Here is a 13,021-nt window from a genome sequence, read left to right as displayed (position 1 = left end):
TCCTTGCCACTCTCACATTTACTCAGGTAAAGACAGAGCAAAGTAAATATCAAAGTTATTTTAGGAAAAAACTGGGAGATTTTGATTAACAATGCTCAAACGTCTCAAGGTCAGGAAGGTGTGTAGAAAGGGGAGTGAAACCCTATTGTCTGCCCTGGAGATGGCTGAGTGTGGGCTGTGGGCATTATCCTCAAGCAAATGCTTTGGAGGAAATGATCGCTAAAGGGGAGATAGGAAAACACCAGCTTAGTTTACGCCCAGTGTTCACACGCAGAATATAAAAGCTGTCTCATCTGTATAGACGCAAGAAATTCTTGCTGTTTGCTCTTACAAGCAATGGCTTGTTTTATACCTCTCTAGATTTACTATGCCGCTCCATCCAAAAATGGAACAACTTTTGTTATTTATTTATCAATGCTTATTTGAATTAACCTTTTACAGACATTGGGAAGTTAATTATAATTATTTGTTAAGATATCTGAGTCCAAACCAGAAAATTTTAAATCATTTTTTAGCAAGACTGTTTTTGGGAAATGAAATAGATATTATTGAAGTTATTTGTAAAGTTTTCATTCATAAAGCATAGCTTAAGGAAATACCTACTGTAGCATGCTATAAAGAAATAACCATCAATAAATAAATGAACGAGGGCTTCCCTGGTGGCGCAGTGGTTGAGAGTCCGCCTGCCGATGCAGGGGACACGGGTTCGTGCCCTGGTCCGGGAGGATCCCGCATGCCGCGGAGCGGCTGGGCCCGTGAGCCATGGCCGCTGGGCCTGCGCGTCCGGAGCCTGTGCTCCGCAATGGGAGAGGCCCGCGTACCACAGAAAAATAAATAAATAAATAAATGAAATTTTCCCATTCTTCATATGATTCTACACGTATCTCGGATTATATGCAGGACTCTGATACATATGATAACATTATATCTATATCTATATGAAAAGGCAAAGATCTTCCTTCTAATAAATGGTTTTTAATTATTACACTCCAAATCCCCACTTGAGAGAAATATTCAGTATTTATGTGGAATTGTTGGGAAGATTCGTTGTCCATCCATTCCTTCAGACACTCACTGGTCATTGTTGGTTGAAGCCAGACCATGGGATAGTGGAGGTTCAGATTAAATTTCCTTGGTAGTCTGTTTCCCAGAGTTGCCTTTTGGTGTTATAATGTTAATTTTTATGGTGAGAATCTATAATAAGTATCATCTCAAATCCAGCGTGTGTGTACATACATATTTTTGGAAGTTTATAAACTTCATATGTAAAGATATAAGCTATATATAAACTATATATATATATAAATATGTAAAATATATACAGATGTCCACCGATGTATGACGATACCGATGTATACACACTATCTCATTTAGAGCTCTGTAGTCTAAAATTCCATATAAGAAACATATTTTATTGAATGAATGAAAGAGTAAAATATTGAGTGGCATCACACATAAGATTTTACTTGCTTAGAGTGTGGCTATATAACACAGCTGGTTTAGTACAGTCCCATCATATGTCTTAGCACTTAACTGACTTGGGAACAGGTTTAACAGCCCTCAGTGGAAGTTGGGAGACTAACACCCAATAGTACCACACTGTTTAATTTATTGTTGCTGTATAATACATGTTTTTAAATCTGATTGGGCTAATCCTCTTTCATTGTTTTTTCTCAATATATTTCCTATGATTTTATCTCACCCTTTAAGTTCTATCATGGCTAATATGATCTATTATCTCTATGGACAGTATCCTCAAGTCTGCTTTGCCCAGGGCAGTCTGGTTTATGCCTGTTGTCCCAGCATATTATTTCATTCTCAAAAGTGTCCAGATTCAGATGATAAAGTATATATTTCTCAATTCGGTCCATTTTATTCATTCCCACAGCCGTCACCATTGTCTGACTTCCTTCCTCCCAGGCGTCCATCCAGCTCCATTACTTACTCCATTCCATTCTCCTGCTTCCTTTCTCCCTCTGCTACCATCATTTCTACTTTGCAGTCCTAATGGATGCCCCTTTTCTTCTTTAGATATCCTAAAACATGCATACTGAGTAAGTTAACTGATCAGTTCACATCCGTTTTCCCCCAGATGTGTTACATTTACTGCGTCAAACTTCAAGAAAAATCTCTGTAGAGATTTTGTGCTTAATTGGTCTGGATATTAGTATACTTGGATATTATTCTCAATCATTTAACAATTCTTATTTTATTCATTGAAGGATTCTTTCCATCCATTTTCCCCAAAACTTAATCAAATTTTATCCAGAACTCAGAAGCCCGTACAATGGTAAGTCTATAGTGAGCTACACAATTTGTGAACCTTATTGTAAGGATACATTAAGAATAAAGAGCCTTTTTTTTTTTTTTTGTGATACGGGGGCCTCTCACTGTTGTGGCCTCTCCCGTTGCGGAGCACAGGCTCTGGACCCGCAGGCTCAGCGGCCATGGCTCACGGGCCCAGCCGCTCCGCGGCATGTGGGATCTTCCCAGACCGGGGCACGAACCCGTGTCCCCTGCATCGGCAGGCGGACTCTCAACCACTGCGCCACCAGGGAAGCCCAAGAGCTTTAATTAAAAATATATATATATATTTATTTATTTATTTTTTGGCTGTGTCGAATCCTAGTTGCGGCACGTGGGATCTTTGTTGAGGCGTGCGGGACCTTTCACTGTGGTGCCGGGCTTCTCTTCTCCAGTTGTGGCGCGCAGGCTTCAGGGCGTGTGGGCTCTGTAGTTTGCGACATGCAGGCTCTAGTTGAGCGGCGCGAGCTCAGTACTTGCGGCGCGTGGACTTAGTTGCCCCGCAGCATGATACCCCGCAGGGATCTTAGTTCCCTGACCAGGGGTCACATCTGCGTCCCCAGCATTGCAAGGCGGATTCTCTACCACTGGACCACCAGGGAAGTCCCAAGAGACTTAATTTTTAACCTTTAATTCTAGAACCAAGGATCGCTCACTGTGGCAAATAGTTGGTGAGCCCTTTACATATTTTATGATAAAACTAATATAGTATAATCCTTTTATTCTTAAAGCTTTCCACCTAAATTCATATTTTCATTCTCATACTGTATCTACTGGGCAGGTATTTTATTCTGAATAAACAGATGAGGAAAATGAAGAGCACTGGTTTTGATCAAACAATAAAAGTGCATGTAGAGCTGTCTGTCTTGATTGCTAGTCCTATTAATTACTTTCTGAGGCAAAATAAATTAATAAAGAAGTAAAATTTGATGTAATTAATGATATAAAGTTATCTCCTTAATTCTCAAAAAATCTCTTTGTTGTTTTTATGAAGAACTGATTTTGGTTCTACTTGGAGATTAAGTGTAGCAATTTATGAAAATTAGTAGTCAGTAATGTGGATATAAAAATACTTTGTATACTTTATCCTTTCTCAACTGGAGTAAGGAAGAAATTTATTTTAGTAGGACAAAGCCTCTAGGTTATTCTAGAGTGTTAAAATGTAAGTCCTATCCATATGTCTTAACAGGAAGGACAGTATGTATTGTTATAGAATGTAAATATTCTGCAATGCAGTCTAGTTGATATACTTTATAGGTACCTAAAGATGGGTACTTTCCATCTTTAAGAGTTTCTACTTGGTCAAAGTAGGAGAGGTTGGAGTGTGTCTAAAATGAGAAGCTTAACCTAGGTGGACAAAAACCATGATTACCACTGAGATCCTGGCGGCGGCTTCTTTTTTTTTTTTTTTTTTTTTTAATCTTCCATTTCACTATGTTGATTATAAAGGAAAATAAACTTAGATTTTTTTCCCCCCTCTGGAGAATAGTGAGAAACATACTTGACCCACTGACTAAGCACTTGATAGCATGAATACTTTGAAATGTTAGACAACACATGGAAGCACTAAGCACTAACCTTTCAGTATTGAATGCTACCAAATAAGCAGCCAGATACTGCTGACATTAACACCCATTATTGTGTCACATTAGTTTTATGGATACAATAAACCCTCCTGGATGATGAACATTTTGCAATTCAAAGAATGACTCATGAAAAATATAGTTTTCACTTACTAAAGTGCTGTAGGATTGAATTTAGAAATGTCTTTCTGTGTTGAAATTGATTCAATTTGAATGGCAATCCAGACGCTATAATAAACTTTAAAAATGTACAAGTATGTTTTGCTTCTTTCATCTATTTGGGAAAACAGAAGCAAACAAATATAATAATGTTCCTGGGACCCGCTGCACAGTTATATCTTATTACATAAACAAGCATTATATAAAACAGTCATGATTATCACTTTTGTTTATGGAACAAATAAATGAAATAAAGCCAGTTTCTAAAAGATGTTAAATGGCATCCAATAAAGCATTGTAACTGAAGTTCATTCTGACCAAAACTTTTTTGAATGTTTGTATACCTTGATTTAGATTGACCTAATGGGACAACATCTGGATTTCTTTTTTAAGTATCTGATAAAGCCATATCTAAGGATTCACCAAGTGATTCTTTTAAGACACATCTAAACCAATATAGTTAGGATAGAATTCAGTTTAAACTCGGAATCTGTACTCTGCTTTTATCTGATCTGAATAATTGAATTAAAAGCCTTAAGCAGTCACCTACCACTAATGATTTTCTCATTTCTTCTTGAGGATTTAATTAGATCAGACTCTAAAGAGCATGATGATTTGTTGGTCATCCCAGCAAGGCAGCAGTTAGAGGGAATGATTTCTTAACAGCAAGAAATGTCTTTCTTTGGGATCTTAAAACTAGAGTTGATTTCATCATTCTGGATTTTAGGATGTATGAACGACTTTTCAAAGACTCATTCATTGCAATGATTTACTTTGAATATATTCCCAGAAAAATATTTTTTTGAGCTTTGAAGGTTACATTTTTTAGAAAGTTCATGTAGCAAACATAACTTAATCTTTATAATACCCCCTGTGGGAGATGGTTAACTCTAAGTCACACTGAATTTAATTGTAGCAGCTCCTCATAAAACTATACACTTTACCCAAGGTTTTCAACACACATACCTTCAAATATGTACAACTATTTATATACAAACATTAACAAAAAAAAAGAAAGAAAGAAAGAAAAAGAAAATTTGGAGTACCAAAGTAGATACGTCTTAAAGTATTCCCTTTCTAGTCTGAAATTCCATGAGTCTGTAACTGGGTTGTTTTCACTGTGGACAATAACAGGCTTGACCTAGCTTTGCCAAAGTTGCAACATCCAGCTATAAGCAAGGAAACACACAAAACACAAAGATTAAAAAACCAAACTGAATGTCCATTTTTTTCTAGGCAACTTAGAAATGAGTATATTTTCTTTCCTTTTAACTTTGGAAAAAGAATAATCTTGTATCATTGCATTTAATTGTTTCACTAAATCTCAGTTGAAAACTTTGTTACAGTATCATTTTCCCATTCCAGTGTAATTTCTATATACAGAATGTCTTTATTATTTCACTCTTTCTTAAAAGTATGCTTTGATAATCTAGTCTACAGAGTTGCCATTCTAATATGTTATCTTAGAGAAGCCACACATAGCCTTGTTTTCTAACAAGTTATATAGGCACATACTGGAATGTTATTCAGCAGCTGGTTCAGAGATTGATGGTTTATAAATGTGCAAATATCTGAGATTTGGGGATGAAAGGTACTGTTATGTTATTACCATGAATGTACGATCACAGTAAATACTGTGGTAACCCAGGCCTGAAAGAATCTATTAAGTTAACATTATGCATTCTTTGGGTTTTGAGGTTTCTGAAACTCACCCATCATTCAGTGCCAATCGACATTTATAAATACCACGAAGCCTGACTATCAGGCGGCTTTGTTTCACTTCTCTGCCCCTCCCTTTCCCTCTTCCTGTCCCGCCATCTTTATCTGACCTCTTAACCAATCATAGCTTGTTTATAATCGTTTGAAAAATAGTGTTGAAATGTTTATACACAATCAATTTGTGATTAATAGGAAATGACTTTATAAGGCTGTTTGATGCCTGCTGGTAAAAGAAAGCCAGGCTTGTGTCTAATGGATTTCTTTCCATCTCCTTCAGCAACAAGGCGTGGCAAAAGGATTGTAAATGAAGATGGACTGTGTAATGAATCACAGCACTCGAGACGGACGTGAAGGACAGGGAAAACAAAGGGCGTTCGTCTGAAAGGATGTTCTGTAGAACAAGGTCCCAGGTATCACTTTTCAATTTTTCACATTATTTTGAAAGGTTTTTTTGGCCTTTATACTGCTTTCAACAAAATTTTTATGTAATCAAGTGAACCAAATGAACAGTGGCTTTAAGAGAGATCTGAAGGGAGCATTTGTTTTCGAAGCGAGTTTTGCTGTGTTCAATTTCATCTCCCATGAGTCTGTCTCTAAGGTCATTCACATACGCTCCATACATGTTTTATCTAACACCTTGCAAAGCATTTTCTTAAAATGTAAGTCTTGGGAACATTTTGCCTACTGACTAGAAGCTAAACGATAATCAACTCAAAAGATCATTATGATGGCATGGAAAAATCATTGTGCATTGAAAAAAAAATCATCTATTTAGTGAGACTGTGTAGGAACAGTAAAGACAAGCAGGTTGGATTACAGTCACATACTGACATTTGACATCTTTTTTTTTTTTGCTTTGCTTTTTAACATTTCTTCCCTTTCCCTTCCTTCCTCCCTCCATCTCTTTTGCTCCTTCTTTTCTTTTAGAAATATTTATTAAGAATTTCCTATGTGCTAGACTTACACCAGAGAGAAAACATTAATAGGTCTTGCCTGGAGAGACTTTAGGGTCTATTGGAGGAGAGACATTAATCAAATCATTGCTCCAGTGAATGTATAATTGCAGAGCAAAATAAATGTTCTGAATGAAAGGGACATAGCTCTATAGGAGGGTTAAACAAACAAACATGAAAACTAACACTGATAACTTGCCTGTGTGACATCTGGCCGTCTTGTATTAGGAGCAACATTTGAGCTGGAATACGAAGAGTGTGGAGTTAACTACATGAAAGGAGGTTGAGTAAGAAGTAGCACATGCAAAGGCCCCATGGGGGGAGGTTTATATGAACTTGTGTACCAAGGTAGCAGTGAGATGGCGGGTGGTTTAAAATGAGATTGGCTAAGGTGTGTGAAAAGGTACTCCATATTACTTGTCATAAAGAAAATGTAGATCAAAACCACAATGAGATATCACCTCATGCCTGTTACGATGGCTATTATAACAAAATTAGATCAGCGTTGGTGAGGATGTAGAGAAATTGCAGCACTTGTGTACAGTTGGGGGGAAGATAGAATAGTGCAGGCACTTTGGGAAACAGTATGGGGGTTCCTCAAAAATTAAAAATTGAACTACCGTATGAGCCAGCCGTCCCACTCCTGCATATAAATCCAAAAGAATTGAAATCAAGATCCCAGAGAGATATCTGCATACCCATGTTATTTGCAGCACTATTCACAATAGACAAGATATGGGAACAATCTAAATGTTCATTGATATATATGATGAAGGAAAGGGAGTATATATACTGGAATGTTCAGTCTTAAAAAAGAAGGAAATCCTACCATTTGCAACGACACGGGTGAACCTCGAGGACACTAGGCCAGGTGAAATGAGCCAGTCCCAGAAGGACAAATATTGCCTGATTTCATTTACACCAGTGATCTAAAATAGTCAAATTCATAGAAGCAGCGAATAGAATGGTGGTTACCAGGGACCTGGGCAGGGGTGGGAGGAGAAATGGGGAATAGTCGCTCAGTGGGTGTAAAGCTTCTCTGGTGCAAGATGAATACGCTCTGAAGACCTGCTGTACAACACAGTGCCTATAGTTAATACCCTACTGGGCACTTTAACATGTATTAAGAGGATAGAACTCATGTTAAGTGTACTTACCACACCAAAACAAAACACAAAAGAACACAAAGAAATTTTTAGAGGTGATGGATATATTTAGTATCTTGATTGGGGTGATGGTATCACAGATGCAGGCATATGTCCAAACTCATCAAAACATACACATTAAAAATGTGCAGATTTTTGTTTATCAATTTATACCGCAATAAAGCAAAAAACATGAATAAAATGAGGTTGGATAAATAAGGAGAGGCTAGATCACACAGGGTCTAATGGGTCAGAAAGCTGCTGAAGGGTTTCAAAACAGAGAATGACAAGACTCTATTTTTTTCATTGTAAAAGAGCCATTAAGTTGCAATATGAATAGTGGACTAGATGGAAACAAGGATGAATGCAGAGAGACTAAATTGGGAGGTTATTTCAGAGTCCAAGCAGAACGCGGTGGCCTTCTGTTCCAAATCATTGGAACTAAATTAGAAAAATAGGGTCATCACAATGTTATGTGGCCTGTTTCCGTCTAGGAAATGTTTGTATAGGTGTGGCTTCCCCTCTAGGCAGTGACCGGAAGTCATAGCTGGGAGAATGGCTTGCAGAGTTATCCTGAACACATCAGTCTCAGTGCCCATCATGCCCAAGGTCACCTTCGAGTTAAAGCCACCCAGTCACCTGCTCAGAGAAGCACAGTGAGGCAATTCTTTAATAACTATTATCAGAGTTGATCAAATTAGCCACCTAATTCAAGGAGGCTCTTTTTATAGGCTGATTCTTGAAGTGACCTGGCATGTGAATGGAGCATTTGATGCCCAAGATATGTCACTCCCAGTACATCTCCCTTTGATTAGTGGTTTTCAATGGGAGCAATTTTACTTCCCAGGAGATGTTTTCAGTGTGTGGAGACATTCCTGTTTGTCACAACCTAGGAGTTGTCCAGTATGTAAAGGACAGGGAAACTACTAAACATCCTGCAATATACAGGACGGCGCCACAGCAAAGAATCAAGAACAGAGCTGATCGAGACTTCCGTATATCATGAATATGGCAGACAAAAACCAGTTCCTAACTCAGTAATGGAAACTACATGAGGAATGTGATGATTAAGGAAAACAGCTGAGACATAATCTAACAGTGTAAGTTATCTGCAGTACCTTGGGTATTTATTCAACCTTGTAACTGATACACAAATGACATGTATAGCATGTCCAAATAAATTAGGATGAATCCACAGAGGCAGCATTTCATACATAAGACTCTAAATGAAATCAAAGCATAAGCCAGAAGAAAAACTTTGTAACTCTTTAGATGATTCCAGGTGTCAGTATAGCATTTGCGTCGCCCTCTTAAAACAAGGGACATTGGGGGGAATCTTGAAGAATGAATTCTTCCATGAACTTATTTAGCAAAGTCGAGTCCCTTCTCTTATGACCCAACATAGTCAACCTGTTTCCTAAAGCATGAGTTTATGATCATTTAGTTCAAGCTCAGGCTCCAGCTTCCCTGAAAAGTATCTCTTAGATATTTTTAGTGCATAAGCATTCTGCCTAGAAGTCTGTCTCAGGTCTTACTCTCTCCACTGTCCTAGGCTGTCCTGCTGAAAGCAGACGCTGGGCAGCTCCATGGGGTGAGATGGGCACAGGCTCTGCATTCAGATAAAGTTTGGTTCAACTCTCATCTCAGCCACTTATTAGATCTGTGGTTGTGAATACACTCCTTAATCTTTCTGAGCCTTGGTCTCATGATCTGCACAAAGTAGTTAATAACTCTTCCTAAGCATTTGATAATTAAATAAGATAATATAAAGTTCATGGGCCATTTGTCTGTAGAGTTTTTTTTTTAATTTATTCTAATTTCTGGTCTGGAAAATCAGTCAAAGTGAGAAAAGTAAAATACATACTATGCTAGAAGCAATTTGACACATGTAGGCTATTTAACCACTTCACAGAGACATGGTATTATATTGAGATAACTTGAAAGACATGGTACAGTGGGCTTGCTTCACTGCTTATTAGTAGCCTTTTTAGCTTCTGTTTAATTTTTATTTCAATGGTGTCTTCCTGTCATCTTTCCACACCATGCACCTCTGGGGAACCCAGCCCGAGGTGACACATATCTAATGCTGAAAATTACATGTTGAATTACATAAGTGAACTATTGGCTTTGCCTTTCCCATTTCTTACCTTTCTTACGTAGTCACAATGACATCTACCACTTTTATCATAATGTTTCTAGGCTCACTTGCAATGCCTTTTACATATATAATTTCCCATCAGCTTGATATTAACTCAGAAAATAGGGTAAATGATTTCTGACAGTATGAACATATATTTCAGATTCTACTAACATGCAAAAATATTCGACTACTATTCTGAACTGTTAGTCAAAGAAATGAATTAACTTCAGACGTCACCTTCCTTATTAATCTTCCTCAATAATACGGACAGTATTAGCATTTCCATTTAAGGAAATGCAAACCGTATGTCATTTGCATTGGCTTAAAAGCAATTCTAAGAGGAAATATTATAAAATTAGGTAAAAATTGATAAGCAAATTAGATTTTTATGTCACACTGTATAAAATATTAAAGTAGCAAAATCTTAGACTCATAGTTCTAAATTCAGGCTGTTTGGGATATTTAAATTGGTCTTCATACTTTCTATAAAAGAAAACTTTTAAATTCACTCCTTTTACAAATCTTGAATAGCCAGATAAAAATCAGAACTCAAACCAATTCCCACCATCTCTGATGTGAGCTCCCATTTTGTGAGCCGGATGACTTAATGGAAGCCTGGGGCAGATCAATTTACTGTAGCACAAGGTGTCTCTGTCCCAGGATTTGTGTCCCTGTATTAGTAGCAAGTCCAGTCATATATTACACACCTACTTTGGCTGTAACTGGAGATAGCTGATGTACAATAGTGCTGAAAGAAGGGTACTTTTTCAGCCGGGGAACTTGTAACAGATCCTGCTTAGTCTAGCGTTGCCACACAAAGTACACCCATTCCATCCTTCCTAAAAGTGCTCAAGTGGTTGAAAGGGAAAAAATAGAGCAGAATAGAGTGTGTATGTCTGAGAGAGTCTGGCCACTCAACATTCCAAGTGTGATGTAACTTAAATCTTGACTATTTTAATTTTATTTTTTAATTGGCAACTCAAAAGAAATTTACAAGAAAATAGTGTATTTGTGAATTTTCACTAGTTTCCCTCAAGAAGCTAGGCTGTTTCAGAGACTCAAGACATTAAATCTTGGAACTTAATCAAGTTAATTTTGAATTTTTGAATCAATTCAAAATGTTGAATTTTGAATCAATGCAACATTTTGAATTTTGAGTCAAAGCAACATTTTGAATTTTGAATCTTGATTGAAAGGAAAGGAGAGAATGTTACTGTTCTCTCTTTTTCTGATGAGAAAATTATAAGAAAAGTCACCAGCACAAATTCACAGAACATGATAGTTCTAAAGATGGGTCATCAGAATGCTTTTCAGTGATCCATTCAACGAGACTTGCTGTCATGGGGGTTTGAATATTAACATGAAAGAAAGCTGGGGGACTTCCACTTTTGGTAAGAGCCCCTCAGCCCATGAGAGGCAGAGGACTTGGAGGAAAATACTGACACCTTTCTTGTCAGTAGCCAGTCTGACTTCCCCTTCACTGAGGATGCAGAAGATCAGAGAGGCAGAAAGCAGGTAAACCAGATAGCTCTTGGCTTAAGTAGTATTTCTGTACTATTTGTGGGTTTCAGTTTTCCATGGTTCTCTTTCCCAGAGACATTAGACAGCTACCCTTTAATCTTTTCCTGGGCAGCTTTAATCTTTCTCCACTTAGCCATTTCTAAATTGGGGATAACACCAATACCATGAGGATTAGCTGAGCATATTTGTAGGTACTTAACAATCAGTGTAGGGTTTTGTTTTTTTTTACTTTTTAAAATGTCACTTGAAAATTGAATCTCATCTCTTATGGAGCTGATCAAGTTAACCATCTCCTAGTAATGAGTTGTCTACAGACGTGAAGATGAGAAACTTAAATCCTTGGGAATGGTGGCTTTGGAAAAAGATTTTATTAAATGTCTCCCTATTATCCTGGAAGAATATGTCTAACAACAAAGTCTGGAGAGAGAGGGAGAGAAGAAAGGAGTGGGATCTATTTTAATTGGCAGAGTAAGAAAAGAGAGAATATCCGTTGGAAGACACAGGTTTATAATGATCCTGAGCTCACAGGCTACCACAAAGCAAATGACATTTATTCTTTTATCAGCCTACCACCAACAGGTTGCTATCTTTAGCCAATTCTTTAATGCAAGAGCTACCATATGACACTGCAATCCCATTACTGGGCATGTACCCTGAGAAAACCATCATTCAAAAAGAGTCATGTACCAAAATGTTCATTGCAGCTCTATTTACAATAGCCAGGACATGGAAGCAACCTAAGTGTCCATCATCGGATGAATGGATAAAGAAGATGTGGCACATATATACAATAGAATATTACTCAGCCATAAAAAGAAACGAAATTGAGTAATTTGTAGTGAGGTGAATGGACCTAGAGTCTGTCATACACAGTGAAGTAAGTCAGAAAGAGAAAAACAAATACAGTATGCTAACACATATATATGGAATCTAAGAGAAAAAAAAAAAAGAAAGGTCATGAAGAACCTAGGGGTAAGATGGGAATAAAGACACAGACCTACTAGAGAATGGACTTGAGGATATGGGGAGGGGGAAGGGTAAGCTGGGACGAAGTGAGAGAGTGGCATGGACTTATATACACTACGAAATATAAAATAGATAGCTAGTGGGAAGCAGCCGCATAGCACAGGGAAATCAGCTTGGTGGTTTGTGACCACCTAGAGGGGTGGGATAGGGAGGGTGGGAGGGAGGGAGACGCAGGAGGGAAGAGATATGGGAACATATGTATACGTATAACTGATTCACTTTGTTATAAAGCAGAAACTAACACACCACTGTAAAGCAATTATACTCCAATAAAGAAAAAAAAGAAGTAGTCCTGCATTCCTTAGCACTTCGAGTAACAATATTCTTCAGAGCCTTTGCTCCTAGATACTAGCGTATTCAGACGCTCTACTTTTGGATCTGCCTGTTACAGGAACATCACCAATTGCACTAAGCCACTCTATAGCTCGAAACGCTAGTTAGCATTGGGAAAATAGGAGTTGTTCACGTCAT

At 37.7% G+C, this 13,021-nt stretch overlaps 1 protein-coding gene across 1 annotated transcript in view; it reads left to right on the top strand.

The window, feature by feature from the left end:
* The window catches only part of TLR3 (toll like receptor 3), a 356,518-nt gene that overhangs the window by 245,330 nt on the left and 98,167 nt on the right, over positions 1-13,021 (top strand). The window contains exon 4 of the mRNA XM_079909147.1: positions 6,043-6,175. The gene's annotated coding sequence lies outside the window, so the exon portion shown is untranslated. The remainder of the gene's footprint in view (positions 1-6,042; positions 6,176-13,021) is intronic.

This window comes from Stenella coeruleoalba, assembly GCF_951394435.1.
Source record: "Stenella coeruleoalba genome assembly, chromosome: 21".
NCBI classification, from domain to species: Eukaryota; Metazoa; Chordata; class Mammalia; order Artiodactyla; family Delphinidae; genus Stenella; species Stenella coeruleoalba.
Note: the sequence above shows the minus strand (reverse complement) of the source record. Positions and strands in the feature narration are given on the sequence as shown.